The following is a 19,240-nucleotide window of genomic DNA, read 5'->3' as shown; positions in this document are numbered from 1 at the left end:
TTAGTGTATCTTTCAAACTTCACCAGAGAAGTTTCTTTTTGCAGCAGATATCTATTAACATAAACCACACTGGTCAAAAGCACAAGATAAGAGACTGTGGAGTTCTGAACACTACATGGGATATTTATATTGCATCTCTTCTTCTTGAGGCTAAGAGACCATTGCAAACGAAGGGGAAGAACATTATAAGAGTCAGAGAAAGTGGAAGGCTACATGGAAGTAAGTCTTTTCAGACATGGCAGAGTATGTATGCATGTGAACTCACAGATTCGGAAAGACCAATGGAAACTCAGGCTGAACATGGAGAAAGAAGGAGGTCACAAAGTTCCACCCCTGACCAATGAGTTACTGAAAACTGTTTATTTGGTTTTATTTTTTAATTTAAAAATGTGATTCCTGGTAGTCAAATAAATGATTGTATAGGAAGCACTAATTAGACTTTAGGGGATTTTAGACATTTTGGAGACAAAGACAAATGAGTATAAAATAAGAGGTGTATCTAAAGAGTACACATAATGTGAATATAATCAAAATATAATTCATTACATTCTCAAAGAATTAATTAAAATATTTCAAAAGATACATGAACTGGAGAGAGAGTTCAGAAGTTATAAGTACATATTGTTCTTGCAGAGGACTTGAGTTGATTCTAAGAATTTGTGTCAGGCAGGTTACAGTATTCTCTAACTATAGCTTCAGGAAATCTGATGCCCTTAGCATCATGTGTTGGGAAAAGCTTGCAATACATTTTTCTTTATATTTTTCAAGTAAAACTATATAAAATATTGTTTAAATAACAAACAAAAACTAGTAACTTAATGTAGCAAACAAAATTACAAAGAGTAATCATTAGTGTGTTAAAATTCAGAAGTTACAAAATCTGATGGAGAAGGTGACAGAGAAATATGAGAAAGAAATAGAATAGGGCTGTGATGTTATACATATAATAAGTAACATGACTGAGGCAGAAGACACATCTGGAGATACAGAAAAAACAAATATTCAATACCAAGCAGATGTGAATAGTATGCTAAGCAATCTTGAAAACAGAAAATTAATTCCTTGAAATATACAACTTGAAATTTATTTAAGATTTAGAGAAAATCCAGAGAATCTATAATAATGAAACTAGTTACGAGAAAACCAAACTTGGAATCTAATAAGCACATTAGTATATGCAGTTACATGAAAGCACTGAACATAGTTGCTGCCATATTGTTATAATTTTGTTATTAATATTTTCTCTAATGTATTTGTGCTTGTGTGGGTCAGGATATTGCTTTAGATACCATGTTTTGCAGTTTGAGACAGGAAGATTTTAAGCCTGAGGAAATCATGAGATATAATACAAGAAAAAGAGCAGAGAAAAAAAGCATATCCAAAATATTTTAGACAGAAGCTAACACAGTTAACTATTTTAAATAAGGTTTGAATTCAGGTAAGTACAATGTATTTAGGGATTTCTATTTTCTCATTAGCCAAACTATTTCCAAAATTGGTTGACATGTAAACATTATTAATCGTCTGGGCTTAATTTAGCTTTGTTCTGCATGTTAACTTTGTTATTAACTCAGCTAGAGAAATTACACAAAGCTTATGCTTTTCTCTAGTTTTAATACTAATTTCTTTTCCCTTGTAAAAATAAAAAATAACTAACATTTTCAAAGGCAAATGAGAATAATATATTACTAATATTACTAACTAATAACAAAAGTATCTTTTCCAATAGTGTTTCTCAGAAAATAACTTGGAGAGAAAGCTAATATCAAGTACTGTCTTAGGGTTTCATTGCTGTGAAGAGATGGAATAGCCAAAGCTACTCTAATAAAGGATAGTGTATAATTGGGCTGGGCCTAACTTACAGTTTCAGAGAATCAGTCCATTATCAACATGTCAGAGAAGATGGCAGGATATAGGCAGAAACAGTTCTGGAGAAGGAACTGAGAGTTCTACATCTTGATATGAAGGCAACCAAGAGAGACTATCTTTAGCAGGAAGCCAGGACGATGGTCTCTTCCACACTGGGCAGAATTTGAGGGCTAGAAGCCCTCAATGCCTGCCTACACAGTGACAAACTTCCTTCAACAAGGCCACACCTCCTAATAGTGCCACATTCCCTGGGACAAGCATATTCAAACCACTATAAGTATTGCTTGGGTAAATTAACAGGGAACAATGTCTACATTAATGGAGCAAATAGAAGACATAGATATGTCAATACATTAGTTTGTCATAAAAAGTGAAAAAAATGAAACTATATAAAATATAAAGGAGCAACCTGAAAATTAACAGTAGACCAAACAATCAATTCATTGTTGGGTGCTTCTAAAATTCAAAATGGAAAACAAAAAATAAAATAAAATAAATAAAACACTAAAACAATAATTTATATGTACTGGAGTAAAATAAAGACACCTGATAAAGTATAGCAGGAAAAAGTTATGCTAACAAAGAGATTTTGGGGATTAGGAAACAATATACATTATAAAATTAATGAGTATAAGTAATAGGAAACTGAATTTTTTACAAAAGTAAATGTTGAGATGAATCAGATTTAAACACATTTTTAGATTAAAAAATAATCTAAAAACAGAGATGCAAATGTTAGAAGGTGGAATTTAAGTCAGAAAGTGGAAATGAAAGCCAGAGGAGTGATAACCCCAACTGCCACTAGTGTCAAATAACCCCAAAACTTAATTAAATCAAATTCATTTTTTTAAAGTTTTAACACAGAGTTAATTTAGGGAAGCCATATATTTGTTAACGAATGTAAGCATACTAGGGTCACTTAATTTTCAAAGTTTGTATTTAATAGTGTATTTATTTTATCTTTCAGGATTTAAAAGGAATGTCATATTTGCTTAGTGCTTGTGTATTATGTTTTAGTTTGTTCCTTGTAGTTAGATGGAAGTTGAGAAGTCATCTAAATGTCTTACAAATTTATGAATGGGCTTTCCCAAACTGTCACAGAGTTGTTTTTCTGGCTTTACTGTAAGCATCAACTCTTCCGTATAAAATTCCTTGTTCTTTTTCAAGCTCACAGTCTTCCTTCTTGTTAGCTGCTGTTATGTGTGTGTATGTATGTATGTATGTATGTATGTATGTATGTATGTATTCATCTTGGACATAATCTCATTAAGACACAGGCGGCTCACAGAAGTTCTAGTCCTAGGGGTCAGAAACCCTTTGAGGGTTGGGAAACCCAGATATTTACATTATGATTCATAACCTTAGGTAAAACTCTGAGTTCACTTCTAGGATTTCAACACACACCAAACCCTGATCATGAAAACAAGCTAATCCCTGAGCTTTCCTCAAGATGAACCCATAAAATCTCATTAATCCCAATCTATCCTGGAACGCTCCCTAACCAAAGAAACCCTATACATTCTGCCTCCTACTCAATGCAACTTCTTGCCCAGGTAAAGCAGAGGCAGCCACTTTTTGTGTCTTTTTCAATAAATCTCATGTGAGGTTTGTTGTGCACTGTGAGTGTGTAGTTTTCCTTGGTTGCAGACTTCCAAGATTTCTTTCTCATCAATCCTGTAACTTTTATAATCCCCTTATGCCTTAGTTGCTGTTTTAATGCTGTGAAGAAAGTCCATGATGAGGGCAATTCTTACAAAGGCAAATATTTAGTTGTAGCTTGCTTATAGTTAGAGAAGTTCAGTTCATTATCATCACGGTGTGCAGCATGGCAGTATCCTGGCAGACATGGTGCTAGAGGAACCAAGAATCCTATATGTATTTCTTGAAATAGCAGTTGGAGTAAGAAAACAGGCTTACTCCATGTCTTATAAGTTCCATAGCCTCATCAACCCTCTGTAAATCCTGTAACAATATCCACCTGTTTAATTTTTTCTTAATTACAAATATGTGTGAGTTAGAATACTGAGCCTGTCTGTGATCAAATAGCAAACTGTAGTTATTGTACCACTGGCAGTTGTTAACCACAATCTTCAAGTTTTAACACAAGAGCACAGCCCCAACTCTGGAAAGCAAAACTCAACCTCCAACAAACAATCTAGTCTCCAAAATCCAGTCTCTCCAAACACCAAGTCCATCTCTCATGCTATAAAGTTTGACTGCCAATTCCTGCATACGAATGCACAATGGTGTAGACTCTAATACCTCAACAAAGAGACATTGCCCTAAATTCTCTTATAAGTCTGGTTTCTAGGGTAAGAATTACATAAAAATATTATCCCAATTTAGACTGTTTCCCTGGGTTGTCTCATGTCATGTGTTATCTAGAATGACTTCATCCGAGTTACCAGTTTTAAGCCAACTTCTGTTACCAATGTTACAAATTTTTAACCATACCCAATAACTTAAAAGCCAGTAATCTATAACCAAGACATGTAGAACATATGTATATATTTAAAACCAATCAGAAACAAAGTTGAAGTGGCTACACATACCTTAAATAGTTAGACCAAACACAATTTTTATTTTTTTTTAGCTGTAATTTTAAGAAAAGCACCTTGTCACCTGCTAAATCCAATAATCACAGTCAGGGAATTTTCTAAGAGAAACAGCCATCAGCTCCCTTACCATAGACGCTGAGGAGCTGCTGGCCCTTTAACATTGGCTTGTGCAGACGCTCAGCCTCTGGGAAGCATCTCCAGCTGCCCTAGACTCCTAGCTACAAGTGCAGGGCTCCAAAGGCCAATTGAAACTGATTTGTATTTATTTGTTCCTTTTTTGAAATGAGTTAAAACTAAATCAAGGGGTGAACAACCAGCATTTAAAGTTTTAACCATTTTTTTCTTTTAAACATGAAACAAAAACATTCAAGCAATGAGACACAAAAACCACAGACATAAACTGAGAGACATGGACAGCTTTGTACACCAAGGCAGACAATAGACATAGAGGGAAAGAACTAGATAGTGTCCCACCAAAGGGACCCAGATATCCTACCTAAGTAATCCAGAATCAGAAATAAGCATTTCTCCAATAAGAGCCAGCAAGGAGGCAGGATGTCTCCGACCTCCTCCTGTCCCTAGGAGAGCTCCGAGATAACTTAAGCTCATTTTCCTTCTCTTTTGCCAAAGCATCTCTGGAGAGTCTGGGAGGACTGTTTTTCTCAAACCCATTTTCTCTCATGTCTAGGGTGTAAAGTGTTTCTAGTCAGGGTCCAAAGAACAAAAACATCTATAAAAATCGACTTCGCTTCTCTATATTATAACATAACTCTAAAAGAGCACATACACAAAACATTTTACCATTACCTTGTCCCTTTTTAGAAGGTTTACTCACTGCTGGCCTAAATCTTTACTTTCCTTTGTACGTGCTTTCAATTCTCACAGTGTCCTTCCTTGTCTCCCACTTACTGGGGCTCCAATATCGTGGTGCCATTCACTCAATATGTTCCTTCCACTTTGCTGGCTGTCTCCTGGAACAACCTTGTCAGGGATTCCTCTCTTCCTGATCTTTGTGGGACCTCCACTTAATGGTGTCAGAGTAGCCATGGTACCGAAAACCGGGCGTAGGCCTGCCCTGTGAGGTGGCCCACACATATACAGCCACCAAACTAGATAAGATGGATGAAGCAAAGAAGTGCAGGCTGAGAGGAACCAGATGTAGATTTCTCCTGAGAGACACAGGCAGAATAAGGCAAATACATAGGTGAATGCCAGCAGCAAACCATTGACTGAACTGAGAATGGGACCCACGTTGAAGGAATCAGAGAAAGGACTGGAAGAGCTTGAAGGAGCTTGAGACCCACTATGAACAAAAATACCAACCAACCAGAGCTTCCAGGGACTAAGCCACTACCCAAAGACTATACATGGACTGACCCTGGGCTCCAACCTCATAGGTAGCAATGAATAGCCTAATAAGGGCACCCGTGGAAGGGGAAGCCCTTGGTCCTGCCAAGACTGAACCCCCAGTGAACGTGATTGTTGGGGGGAGGGCGGTAATGGGGGGAGGATGGGGAGGAGAACACTCATATAGAAGGGGAGGGACAGGGGTTAGGGGAATGTTTACCTGGAAACTGGGAAAGGTAATAACAATTGAAATATAAATTAGAAATACCCAATTTAATAAAAATGGAGAAAAAAATAAAAGTATGTTCCTTGAAAAGAAAAATCACTGACTTAATTGTTAACTGCATGCAGTGAGAGGTTCACTCTGCGTGCCTGTACCTTGGGACTTCCCTTGCGCCTCTGATTGGTTGGACACACACCCAATAAGAAGACTATAACTATGTGCAAATGGCTCTTAGTACTCCACCTGCCCTCAGGGAAACCAATGGGGGAAAAAAGCAGAACTGCTCTCTGTATAGAAAATATATTAGTCATGGGAAAATGGTCATTCTTACAAAAAAAAATTAAATAAATCAATATAGCAAATAAAGATGAACTGAACACTCAAACCAAAAGAAAGGAAGAAAGAAAGAAAGAAAGAAAGAAAGAAAGAAAGAAAGAAAGAAAGAAAGAAAGAAAACACACATACTTGTGTCATTTGTGTTACGAGAATGCTAAAGCTTTTCTGAGGTTCATAGAATATATACCCCAAATTTACCTGGTGGAGAATCCCAGGAAGCACAGTGGAAAAACAGATTTACAACTTCAGGAGAAAAACAGGAACAAAAAACAAGAACTGAAGTAACAATATTACCGCCCAGATTTATGGCCCAGGCCAAACAGAAAGGTCGGTCAGGATGTTCCTTTGTTAGAAACAAAAGGCTTCCACATGCATCAGCAAGGCTCAGCAGGGGGCAAACACTGACAGAACCCAGGAGGGTCCAACATATTAGAGAATTGACTTCTTTAAATATGGTTTGTATATTAACTACTAACCAGAATATGTTTTGAAGAAATCTTTTTTCACTTTGTACTTTTTAAAATTCATATATTAATTTTTATTAGGACATTTTATTCTGTACTTTTTAGTAGTTCATTGTTTCACATTTTGCTTTAAAGTCACTTTGAGTTCATATCTGTGTATTATATAGTATGAGGTAAGGGTCTAATTGCATATTAGTATCCAAGTTTCTCACGTTATTTATTGAAGTAAATAGTCTTTTCTCTACTATGCATTCTGCAATTGTTACTGAAAGTATATTGAGCATAGATGAGTACATAGTATTCCAGTTAAATACATTGCATTGGTTTATATGTCTTTTTTTGTGCTAGTATTACAACAATGTTTTATTTCTATTATTCAGTATATGTGTATATACATATAATATTATATAATTTTATATTATACAGACATCTGTCTCACTGTGTTTTATATATGCGTGGGTGTAGAAGTAACAGTCAAGTATTACTACCAGAAACATTGCAAGTTGGGAAAGATAAAATCTAATTTTGAGAGTCTTTGAAGAATGTGTCTTCATTAACAATCAATAGAGAGGCAGAGGCAAAGAGAAAACTTCTCCATTAGAAGAATGAATAAATTACAAAGAAGTTTGTGAGAATACTGAAAGGTATTTAGAGATTTTTAGCTATGTAATGTGAGGCTAAACTTACATGTGTTCTAAAGTCTACCTATTCTTGGTCCAAACAAGGTAGGAATACTCTAAAATAAGTGTTAAGGTATAAAAAATTTGAATACCTGAGTGTCAAAATGAATGTATTTCTCTGTGATTATATTTATTTGTTGTACCTTTTCTTGGAGGTTTTTCCTTCTCTTTTGCTTTGCTTTGTTTTGTTGGTTTGTTTGTTTTGGTTTTTATTGTGCTATTCTGATATGCTAATTTTGTTCTATCTTTTTTTATTATATATTATTATCCCTTAAAAGCCTGTATGTATTTAATGAGAGACAGAAATGGGATAGATGCATATGGCAGAAGAGATGGGGAGGCACTGGGGGAGGGGGCAACAGAAGGTAGAACACATAATAAGGATATTTTATATGAGAAAAACTATTTTCAATAAAAGTGAAGTTTAATAAAAGAAAGTCATTTTCTACTCACTATTAACTATTTACCTTAACATCTTATAGTCACACTATGAAGTCCAATCTTGTTTTCTTCTTTAATAAAAATATCATATTTACATAAAAGCATTCAGAATGTCAACAAAAGAGCCAATTTTTTTCAATTACAGAGTAATATTCAATTAATAGAACAATTATCTTAACATAAGCTGCATCACAGACAGCTGAAGATTAAAAAAAAAACAAAAAACAAAAGAAAAACCAACCAACAAACAACAAAAACCAAACCACTGTCCCTATATATAGCTAATTTGTACTGTGAACCAACAAGAATGTGCTTTAAATTTCCATGCCAATTTTTGAAACTCAGTATTGTACCAGGCAAGGTTAATGGCTATTGAAAATACCACTGGGACATGTCTATCTAAAGACACATTCGGTAGTATAGTAACAATACAAAAAAGACACTGTAAAGTTTAAAAACAAATCTTTCATAGCCTTACATTTCAATTTGTTTTCGTTAAAAAAAGTGAGTTGTGTACCGGGTTGTTAAATGGTTTATAGACAAGAAAAAGACACTACTCTAGAACGAACTTATTCTTTCTTTCTTCCCCTCTTGTCTCCCTTAAAAACACAGAATATGAATCAATGTGGGCTAAAGAGATGGTTCTTCCTTCCTCCCTTATTAGACAATTATGTTTTGATAACCCAGGTACTTGACACATTTAGGTCAAAGAAAATACCACATTATTAGATTCATATGATTTTTCTGAATTCATAGCTTATACCTGCTTTGGGGAATTTCTTGTGGAAAAGAATAATGGAGTCTAACTAGTTCTAAGATTTCAGAGAACATCAGTTTAAAAAACCCTAACTACTGTTCTTTATCTATATTTTCTGTTTAATTTTTCTAAGTTTTTCTAAAAGTTAATTTATATAAATAGATATAAATGCTCTATTATTGATTCTAAGATGAATATATAAATGAGTACAAATAAGTATAAAAACATAATACAGGAAGCTACAAATAAAATGATTAAAAACAAATTTTCAAATAAAAAACTAACTTAAAATATTTGCAACAAAAATTTTTAATTATTACTTTGGAGTCAACTTGAATCAATATTTGATAATGTTATTAATACCAAGAAGAAAGGTGATAGGCCTTACAGGAAAAAAATACTATTATTTTTGCTATATGAACATGTATGAAACAGACTCTTATGATTAGCTTTAAACCCATAGATTAGTGCATATTTCAACCCTCCTCAGAGAAGTTGTTTTTATTTATAATAAATTTTACTGGATTTTTATGTATTTACATTCCAAATGTTATTTCCTTTCCCTCCTCTCCCTTGCTGAATCCCTCCCTTCCCTTACTTCTATGGCTATGCTCCCACTCATACCCACTCACTCTCACCTACCCACCCCTACCCACCTCAACACCTGGGCATTCCCATGCATAGGGGAAACTAGCCTTCACAGGACTAAGGGCTTCTTCTCCTATTGATGCTAGACAATGCCATCCCTCTGCTACAATGCAGCTGGAACCATGGGTCCCTCCATGTGTACTCTTTGGTTGATGGTTTAATCCCTGGGAACTTTCAGGGGTCTGGTTGGTTGATATTGTTATTCCTATTTGATTGCAAATCCCTTCAGCTCCTTCAGTCCTTTCTTTAGCACCTCCATTGGTATCCCCATGATTATTCCAATGGTTAGCTGCAAGCATCCTCATCTGTATCAGTAAGTTTCTGGTAGAGCCTCTCAGGAGATAACCATATCAGGCTCCTGGCAACAAGCACTTCACACCATCAGATATAGTGACTGGATTTAGTGGCTGTATGTGGGATGGATCCCCAGGTGGGGCAGTCTATGGAATACCTTTCCTTCAGTCTCTGCTCCACTCTTTGTCCCTATATTTCCTCTCCTGCGTATTTTGTTTCCCCTTCTAAGAAGGACTGAAGCATCCACAATTTGATCTTCCTTGTTCTTGAGCTTCATATGGTCTGTAAACTGTTTCTTCGGTATTCTGAGCTTTTGGACTAATATCAAGTTATCAGTGAGTGCATACCATGTGTGTTCTTTTGTGATTGGGTTGCCTCACTGAGGATGATATTTTCTAATCCCATCCATTTGCCTAAAAATTTCATGACCTCATTGTTGTTAATAGCTGGGTAGTATTCCATTTTGCAAATGTACCATATTTCCTATATCCATTCCTCTGCTGAAGGACATCTGGGTTCTGTCCAGCTTCTGACTATTATTAATAAGGCTGCTATAAACATAGTGGAACACTCATCATTGTTCTTTGTTGGAGCATATTTAGGATATATGCCCAGGAATAGCTAAGTCCTTAGGTAGTACCTTGTCCAATTTTCTGAGGAACCACCAGACTGATTTCCAGAGTGGTTATACCAGCTCACAATCCCACCAACAGTGGAAGGAGTGTTCCTCTTTCCCTACATCCTAACTAACATTTGCTGTCCCTGCATTTTGGTCTAAGCCATTCTGACTGGTGTGAGGTAGAACCACAAGTTTGTTTTGATTTGCATTTTCCTCACGATTAAGGATTTTGAACATTTCTTTAGATGATTCGAGTCCATTCAATATTCCTTAGCTGAGAATTCTATTTAAGTTCTGTACCTTTTTAATAGGATTATTTGATACTCTGGAGTCTAACTTCTTGATTTTTTTTGTATATATTAGATATTATTGGCCCTCTATCAGATGTAAGATTAGTAAAGATCTTTTGCCATTCTGTTGGCATTGTCCTATTGACAGTGTCCTTTGCCATACAGGAGCTTTGCAATTTTATGAGGTCCCATTTGTCAATTGTTGTTCTTAGAGCATATATGCCATTGGTGTTCAGGTCAGGAAATTTTCCCCTATGCCTGTTTGTTCGAGGCTCTTCCCCGTTTTTCTTCTATTATTTTCAGTGTATCTAGATTTATGTGAAGGTCTCTGATCCCCTTGGACTTGAGCTTTGTACAAGGATATAAGAATGGGTCAAATTGCATTCTTCTACATGCAAACCTCCAGTTAAACCAGCACCATTTGTTGACAATGCTATCTCTTTTCCATTGGATGGCTTTAGATACTTTATCAAATATCAAGTGACATAGGCATGTGGGTTCATTTGTGGGTCTTCAATTCTATTCTATTGATCTACCTGCCTGATGGTATCAATGCTATGTAGTTTTTACCACTATTGCTTTGTAATATAGCTTGACGTCAGGAATTCCCCCAAAAGTTCTTTTATTGTTGAGGATAGTGTTTTTGCTATCCTGGGTGTTTTGTTACTCCAAATGAATTTGAAAATTTCTTGTTCTAATTCTATGAGGAATCGAGTTGGAAATTTGATGGGGATTGCATTGAATCAGCAGATTGCATTTGGGAAGATGACCATTTTTACTATGTTATTCCTGCCAATCCATGAGCATGTGAGATCTTTCTATCTTCTGAGATCTTCTCAAATTCCTTTCTTCAGAACCTTGAAGTTCTTGTTATATAGATCTTTCACTTGGTTGGTTAGAGTTACCCCAATGTATTTTATATTATTTGTGACTCTTGTGAAGGGTATCATTTCCCTAATTTATTTCTCAACCTGTTTATCCTTTGAGTAGAGGTTTCTTTTTGCCTTTGATGGCAATTAGTTGTCATTTAATTGTACCATTCCTTGAAATCTCTCAGAACAGCTGCTAAGAATGACCAGAGATTCAGCGTCTTCATTCACATTACCATGGTATTAGCAGTCATTTTAGACAAAAGGCTAGTCCTCAAAAAAAAATCACACTGGTTCTCCTAGGTGGACAGAGAAATTTCTTGATACCAAAATCTTCTTGACCTTGATGTGGACACTGTGTCTTTGGCACCTGAAGTGCACATTATCAGAGATCTTATCGTGGAACTCTCATACCCCTATTGATACCAGTGACCCTCAAAGAAATCGCTATTTCTTAAGTGCTGGGGTACTGAGAAAATTAAATCAGGGACCACCTGAAAAGAAATAAACACACCCATCGGTCAAGTTGGGGAAGAGAGATCTTCACATACACCTGCATCTCATCCACAACTCTTATGAAGATATGGACAAGAATGAAGGGGGAGAGCAGGAGACATGGATGTGTTTCTTTTTTGAATAGTAAAGTTCCTTTTTATATCACTGTCAGTCCATTAAAGGAGTAAACTAAAAATAAAATCAATAAGACTGGTAAATGCAGGATATTAATATAAGAATATCAAGCTTGCAGAATAAAATGCCGGAAGTGGATTAAAATGGATTAGTAGTAGACTACTAGCATGATTTGCTGTACATTTAATCACTGATTAACTGTGATTAGCAGAAAATGAGGACTGATCACAGGTTAAAATTTACAAACCTATACGGCCTCTGGGAACCTGTAGATAGGGGCACTGGAGCTGCAGGTGCCTGCGCCTGAAACACCACTGGAACCTGAAGGGACCGGATCAACAGTTCTCCGCACACAATCCCATGGGAGGGAGAGCTAAACCTTCAGAGAGGCAGACACGCCTCCGGAACCAGAAGAGAATACACTCTAATCGCATTCCTGACTCCAGAGGAAAACACCAAACATATCTGGGACCTTGGTGCACGGGGGCTCCTGGAAAGAGCAGCGCAAGTCCTCCTGGTTGCTGCCCTCGTGGAGAGCTCATAAGCAACAACCCACAAGCAAACTGGAGCCTTGAGACCACAGGTAAGACCAACTTTTCTGCTTCAAGTGACCTGCCTGGTGAACTCAGGAAACAGGCCCACAGGAACAGCTGAAGACCTCTAGACAGGAAAAACTACACGCCCAAAAGCAGAACACTCTGTTCCCACAACTGGCTGAAAGAAAACAGGAAAACAGGTCTACAGCATTCCTGTCACACAGGCTTATAGGACAGTCTAGCCACTGTCAGAAATAGAAGAACAAAGTAACACCAGAGATAATCTGATGGCAAGAGGCAAGCACAAGAACCCAAGAAACAGAAACCAAGACTACATGGCATCATCAAAGCCCAATTCTCCCACCAAATCAAACACTGAATATCCAAACACAACAGAAAAGCATATCTAGATTTAAAATCATATTTGATTGTGAGGCTGGAGGAATTCGAGAAAGACATGAAGAACTACCTTAGAGAAATGCAGGAAAACATAAATAAGCAAGTAGAAGCCAATAGAGAAGAATCACAAAAATCCCTGAAAGAATTCCAGGAAACCAAAATCCAACAGTTGAAGGAATTACAAATGTAAATAGAAGCAATCAAGAAAGAACTCAGGAAAACAACCCTGGATATAGAAAACTAAAGGAAGAGACAAGGAGCCATAGATACAAGTATCACAAACAGAATATAAAAGACAGTAGAGAGAATCTCAGGAGCAGAAGATTCCATAGAAATCATTGTCACAACTGTCAAAGATAATGTAAAACTGAAAAAGCTACTGGTCCAAAACATACAGGAAATCCAGGACTCAATGAGAAGATCAAACCTAAGGATTATAGGTATAGAAGAGAGTGAAGATTCCCAGCTCAAAGGACCAGTAAATATCTTCAACAAAATCATAGAAGAAAACTTCCCTAACCTAAAGAAAGATAAGCCCATAAACAAACAAGAAGCCTACAGAAATCCAAATAAATTGGACAAGAAAAGAAACTCTTCCTGTCACATAATAGTCAAAACACCAAATGCACAAAATAAAGAAAGAATATGAAAAGTAAGGGGAAAAGTAAGGGAAAAAGGCCAAGTAACATATAAAGGCAGACCTATCAAAATCACATCAGACTTCTCTTCAGAGGCTATGAAAGCCAGAAGATCCTGGACAGATGTCATACCGACCATAAGAGAACACAAATGCCAGCCCAGGTTACTGTATCCTGCAAAACTCTCAATTAACATAGATGGAGAAACCAAGATATTCCATGACAAAACCAAATTTACACAATATCTTTCTACAAATCCAGCACTACAACAGATAATAAATGGTAAAGCCCAACATAAGGAGGCAAGCTACACCCTAGAAAAAGCAAGAAACTAATCACCTTAGCAACAAAACAAAGAGAAAAAAAGCACACAAACATAACCTCACATCCAAATATGAATATAACAGGAAGCAATAATCACTATTCCTTAATATCTCTCAACATCAATGGTCTCAACTCCCCCCAAAAAAGACATAGATTAACAAACTGGATACACAATGAGGACCCTGCATTCTGCTGCCTATAGGAAACACACCTCAGAGACAAAGACAGAATACCTCAGAGTGAAAGGCTGGAAAACAACTTTCCAAGCAAATGGTTGGAAGAAGATAGCTGGATTAGGCATTCTAATATGAGATAAAATCAATTTTCAACCAAAAGTCATCAAAAAAGATAAGGAAGAATGCTTCATATTCATCAAAGGAAAAATTCACCAAGATAAACTCTCAATTCTAAATATCTATACTACAAATACAAGGGCACCTACATACATAAAAGAAACCTTACTAAAGCTCAAAAAAACACATTGCACTTCACACAATGATAGTAGGAGATTTCAACAACCCACTGTCATCAATGGACATGTCATGGAATCAGACATTAAACACAGACATAGACAGACGAAGAGAGTCATGAACCAATGGACTTAACAGAACATTCTCCCATAAAGCAAAAGGATATACATTCTTCTCAGCACCTCAATGGACTTTCTCAAAATCGACCATATTATTGGTCAAAAAGAGGCCTCAACACATACAGAAAGATAGAAATAATCCCATGAGTCCTATCAGACCACCACGGACTAAAGCTGGTCTTCAATAACAATAAGGGAACAATGCCCACTTATACATGGAAGTAGAACAATGCTCTATTCAATGATAACCTGGTCAAGGAAGAAATAAAGAAAGAAATCAATGACTTCATAGAATTTAATGAAAATGAAGGTACAGCATGCCCAAATTCATGGGACACAATGAAAGTTGTGCTAAGAGGGAAACTCATAGCTCTGAGTGCCTGCAGAAAGAAACAGGAGAGAGCATATGTCAGCAGCTTGACAGCACAACTAAAAGCTCTAGAACAAAAAGAAGCAAATACACCCAGGAGGAGTAGAAGGCAAGAAATAATCAAACTCAGAGCTGAATCAAACAAGTAGAAAGAAAAAGGACCATAGAATGAATCAACAGAACCGAAAGTTGGTTCCTTGAGAAAATCAACAAGATAGATAAAACCTTAGCCAGACTAACTAGGGGACACAGAGAGGGTCCAAATTAACAAAATCAGAAATGAAAAGGGAAACATAAAAACAGAATCAGAGGAAATGCAAGAAATCATCATATCCTACTAAAAAAGCCTATATTCAACAAAACTTGAAAATCTGCAGGAAATGATCAATTTTCTAGACACATACCAGTTAAATCAGGAACAGATAAACCATTTAAACAACCCCATAACTCCTAGAGAAATAGAAGCAGTCATTTAAGGTCTCTCATCCAAAAAGAGCCCAAGTCCAGACCTGTTTAGTGAAGAATTCTATCAGATATTCATAGAGGACTTCATACCATTCCTATCAAAAGAAATCCACAAAAGTGAAATAGATGGAGCACTACCGAATTCCTTCTATGAAGCCACAATTACTCATACCTAAACCACACAAAGACCCAACAAAGAAAGAGAAATTCAGAAAAATTTCCCTTATGAATATCGAGGCAAAATTACTCAATAAAATTCTGGAAAACCGAATCCAAGAGCACATCAAAACAATCATCCTTCATCCCAGGCATGCACGGATGGTTTAATATACAGAAAACCATCAACATGATCCATTATATAAACAAACTGAAAAACAAAACCACACGATCATTTCCTTAGATGATGAGCATGCTTTTGACAAAACTCAACATCCCTTCATGATAAATGTCTTGGAAAGAATAGGAATTCAAGGCCCGTACCTAAACATAGTAAAAGCCATATACAGAAAACCAGTTGCTAACATTAAACTAAATCGAGAGAAACTTGAAGCAGTCCCACTAAAATCAGGGAATAGAAAAGGATGCCCATTCTCTCCCTATTTATTCAATGTAGTTATGAAGTTCTAGCCAGAGCAATCAGACAACAAAAGGAGATCAAGGGGATACAGATTGGAAAAGAAGAAGTCAAAACATCACTATTTGCAGATGATATGATAGTATATTTAAGTGATCCCAAAAGTTCCACCAGAGAACTCCTAAAGCTGATAAACAAATTCAGCAAAGTGGCTGGGTATAAAATTAACTCAAATAAATCAGTAGCCTTCCTCTACACAAAAGAGAAACAAGCCGAGAAAGAAATTAGGGAAACGACACCCTTCATAATAGTCTGAAATAATATAAAGTACCTTCGTGTGACTTTAACCAAGCAAGTAAAAGATCTGTACAATAAAAACTCCAAGGCTCTGAAGAAAGAAATTCACGAAGACCTCAGAAGATGGAAAGATCTACCATGCTCATGGATTGGCAGGATTAATGTAGTAAAAATGGCCATTTTGCCAAAATAGATCTACAGATTCAATGCAATCCCCATAAAAATATCAATGCAATTCTTCAAAGAGTTAGACAGAAAAATTTGCAAATTCATCTGGAATAGCTAAAAACCCAGGATAGCTAAAACTATCCTCAACAATAATAGGAATTCTGGGGGAATCACTATCCCTGGTGTCAAGCAGTATTACAGAGCAATAGTGATAAAAACTGCATGGAATTGGTACAGAGACAGACAGGGAGACAAATGGAATAGAATTGAAGACCCAGAAAAGAACCCACACACCTATGGTCACTTGATTTTTGACAAAGGAGCCAAAACCATTCAATGGAAAAGAGGTAGGATTTTCAGCAAATGGTACTGGTTCAACTGGAGATCAACAGGTAGAAGAATGCAGATCGATCCATGCTTATCACCCTGTACAAAGCTTAAGTCCAAGTGGATCAAGGACCTCCACATCAACCAGATACACTCAAAGTAATAGAAGAAAAAGAGGGGAAACATCTCGAACACATGGGAACTGGAGAAAATTTCCAGAACAAAACACCAATGGCTTATGCTCTAAGATCAAGAATCGACAAATGGGATCTCATGAAACTGTAAAGCTTCTGTAAGGCAAAGGACACTGTGGTTAGGACAAAACTGCAACCAACAGATTGGGAAAAGACCTTTACCAATCCTACAATAGATAGAGGGCTTATATCAAAAATATACAAAGAACTCAAGAAGTTAGACCGCAGCGAGACAAATAACCCTACTAAAAAATGGAGTTCAGAGCTAAACAAAGAATTCACAGCTGAGGAATGCCGAATGCTTGAGAAACACCTAAAGAAATGTTCAACATCTTTAGTCATAAGGGAAATGCATATCAAAACAACCCTGAGATTTCACCTCACACCAGTGAGAATGGCTAAGATCAAAAACTCAGGTGACAGCAAATGCTGGTGAGGATGTGGAGAAAGAGGAACATTCCTCCATTGTTGGTGGGATTGCAGACTGGTACAACCATTCTGGAAATCAGTCTGGAGGTTCCTCAGAAAATTGGACATTGAACTGCCTGAGGATCCAGCTATACCTCTCTTGGGCATATACCCAAAAGATGCCCCAATATATATTAAAGAGACATGCTCCAGTATGTTCATAGCAGCAATGAATATCCTAGTAAGAGCACCAGTGGAAGGGGAAGCACTGGGTCCTGTTAAGACTGATCCCCAGTGTACTAGATTGTTGGGCAGAGGGCAGCAATGGGGGGAGGATGGGGAGGGAAACACCATAAAGAAGGGGAGGGGGAGGGATCAGGGGGATGTTTGTCCGCAAATCAGGAAAGGGAATAACATTCTAAATGTAAATAAGAAATAATCAAGTTAATAATAATAATAAAAAAAGGACTTCACGGGGAATCACTATCCCTGAACTCAAGCAATATTACAGAGCAATAATGATAAAAACTGAAATGTATTGGTACAGAGACAGACAGATAGACCAATGTAACAGAATTGAAGACCCAGAAATGAACCCACACACCTATGGTCACTTGATTTTTGACAAAGGAGCCAAAACCATTCAATTGAAAAAAGGTAGCATTTTCAGTAAATGGTGCTGTTTCAACTAGAGGTCAACATGTAGAAGAATGCAAATCGATCCATGCTTATCATCCTGTACAAAGCTTAAGTCCATGTGGATCAAGGGCCTCCACATCAAACCAGATACACTCAAAGTAATAGAAGAAAAACTAGGGCAGCATCTCAACACATGGGCACTGGAAAAAGTTTCCTGAACAAAACACCAATGGCTTATGCTCTTAGATCTAGAATCGAATAATGGGATCTCATTAAACTGCAAAGCTTCTTTAAGGCAAAGGACACTGTGGTTAGGACAAAACTGCAACCAACAGATTGGGAAAAGATCTTTACTAATCCTACAACAGATAGAGGCCTTATATCCAAAATATACAAAGAACTCAAGCAGTTAGATCTCAGGGAGACACATAATCCTATTAAAAAATGGGGTTCAGAGCTAAACAAAGAATTCACAGCTGAGGAATGCCGAATGGCTGAGAAATACTTAAAGAAATGTTCAACATCTTTAGTCATAAGGGAAATGCAAATCAAAACAACCCTGAGATTTCACCTCACACCAGTGAGAATGGCTAAGATCAAAAACTCAGGTGACAGCAAATGCTGGCGAGGATGTGGAGAAAGAGGAACACTCCTCCATTGTTGGTGGGATTGCAGACTGGTACAACCATTCTGGAAATCAGTCTGGAGGTTCCTCAGAAAATTGGACATTGAACTGCCTGAGGATCCAGCTATACCTCTCTTGGGCATATACCCAAAAGATGCCCCAATATATATTAAAGAGACATGCTCCAGCATGTTCATAGCAGCCTTATTTATAATAGCCAGAAGCTGGAAAGAACCCAGATTTCCTTTAACAGAGGAATGGATACAGAAAATGTGGTACATCTACACAATGGAATATTACTCAGCTATCAAAAACAATGACTAATGAAATTTGTAGGCAAATGGTTGGAACTGGAAAATATCATCCTGAGTGAGGTAACCCAGTCATAGAAAAACACACATGGTATGCACTCATTGATAAGTGGCTATTAGCCCAAATGCTTGAATTACCCTAGATGCATAGAACACATGAAACTCAAGACGGATGATCAAAATGTGAATGCTTCACTCCTTCTTCAAAAGGGGAACAAGAATACCCTTGGCAGGGAATAGAGAGGCAAAGATCAAAACAGAGACAGAAGGAACACCCATTCAGAGCCTGCCCCACATGTGGCCCATACATATACAGCCACCCAATTACATAAGATGGATGAAGCAAAGAAG

The sequence above is a fragment of the Rattus norvegicus genome, chromosome 16 (assembly GCF_036323735.1).
Source record: "Rattus norvegicus strain BN/NHsdMcwi chromosome 16, GRCr8, whole genome shotgun sequence".
Lineage (NCBI taxonomy): Eukaryota > Metazoa > Chordata > Mammalia > Rodentia > Muridae > Rattus > Rattus norvegicus.
The sequence above is the reverse complement of the archived record's forward strand: the minus strand, read 5'-3'. Positions refer to the sequence as shown.